The sequence below is a fragment of the Mustela erminea genome, chromosome 5, assembly GCF_009829155.1.
Source record: "Mustela erminea isolate mMusErm1 chromosome 5, mMusErm1.Pri, whole genome shotgun sequence".
Taxonomy (NCBI): domain Eukaryota; kingdom Metazoa; phylum Chordata; class Mammalia; order Carnivora; family Mustelidae; genus Mustela; species Mustela erminea.
In genome coordinates this window covers 25,137,733-25,139,438 of record NC_045618.1, presented here as the reverse complement: position 1 = coordinate 25,139,438, position 1,706 = coordinate 25,137,733, and the positions used below count along the sequence as shown (strand labels likewise).

At 51.8% G+C, this 1,706-nt stretch overlaps 1 pseudogene; it reads left to right on the top strand.

Annotated features, from left to right (window-relative positions):
- Window positions 1–445: 445 nt before the first annotated feature.
- On the top strand, window positions 446–1,462 carry LOC116590060 (annotated as a pseudogene).
- Window positions 1,463–1,706: the final 244 nt, after the last annotated feature.

The window sequence follows — 1,706 nt, the reverse complement described above, 5'->3', positions numbered from 1 at the left end:
TTTTTCATGTGTCTGATAGCCACAAAATGGCTATTTACCAGAGATGGAGTCGCTCTAGCTAAATAGGTCCTTACAGTACTCCTTAAAATGGCTACTTTAATGCTCCGTGATTTTCACCTCTATTTAAAAAAAAGAAAGAAAGAAAGAAAGAAAGAAAGAAACTTTAGGAAGAATCCACAAATTCAGTACACAAGGAATAGTACTTCTAAGTAGTACGAGAACAGACTCATTTGGTCTTCATCATCTCAGACCTCTTCCATCTTCCCCACTTCATCTTACTTAGTGTGTCTTGTCTTAGTTACAAAAAAAAAAAAACCTCGAAATACTTGTTCCAATGTCAGCAAATTAGGATTAAAATTAAATAAAACAAATTTCACTTAGTTACACTGACTCTGGCTTGGTTTTAAATTACAATGATTGTGGCTAATGTTTTGGTGGATTAAGCATGGCAGTGTAGGAGTCAGCGGCTGGGCTCTCCAAGACCCTGAAGATGCAGGCATACCTGATCCTCACGGTGCCCTACAAAACACTGAATAAACGCCTTCAAACTGCTCAAAAACACATAGTCCCGGAGATGAGCCACATCCTTATGGTGGTGGCTGAGCTGGCAAAGGTCTTGAGCGGCTGCCCACTGGGGACTCTATGGTCAGCCTACTGGATGGCACATGGGAGAAGCTTAGTCCTCAAGAGAAAGGTGGTGGAGTCCATTCAGGTGAAGGTTGAGAGCACCAAGCTATGCAAACGCAGGGTTGAGCAATTCAAGGAGTAACAGCGACCAGCCCGTGGCAGCCGCTGTGGAAGGGGAAGCGCCCTGACCGCATGATGGTGGAGCGCCTGTTGTGCTGAGGCTACTATGACGCTGGAAGCTTGTACCCAGAGTGGCGTGAAGAGCTTCCTGGAGTTCAGCCTAAATATTCAGGAGTTGTTTGAACTCATCTGACAGAACTAGAGACTGGACGCCACGAGGCATGGTCAGGCTGAAGGGAGCCAGCTGGCCAAGGTGCACCAGGTCATGGGCATGCTTACCTTCCCGCCAGACAGCCACCTCTTGGCCCTACATGGACCAGCCAGTGGTGGATGCTGAGCCAGCAGTTCCTGCACAACTACTGGCTGCACCAGCTGGGGAAAACTCTGTGTTCACCCTCACTTTGTAGGCAAGCTTCTTGGTGATAAAAGACATCACAGTGCTCCAAGGAGGACGCCAGCTCCAAGAACCCTGACTGGTCTGAGTGCGGCCACTCCCTGAACTAGCAGCGCAGCCCCTGCCCATGGCCCACTGCACCAATTCCTGCCTGCTCTGCAAGAGTTCGGGACGCGATGATGGAGAACCACCTGGCCCTGAGGTGGTAACCTGAGGCTGCCTAACGGCTACAGCTATGGCTACAACTCTCATGCCATCTGTCAAGATGACAAAGACATTTGTCCGAGAACCAAAGAAGTCTTTCACTTCTCACTAGCCTGAAGGTGTACATCCTTAGGCAGAGCGGTCCCACGTGCCCCAGCCCGTGCCCCAGCCCTTGCCCCTGCCCCCGTCCGCCTGCGTTTCTGTTTCTGGTGACCAAAGATCAGTGAACGACAATAGCGCTCCCTCCCGTGGGGCCTGAGCGGGGGGGGGGGGGTGGGGTGGGGGGGGGTGGGGGGGGTGGCGCCGCAGTCTTGACTAGCCCACAGTGGTGGAGACGCTCCCGGGGGCTACGCGCTCTCCG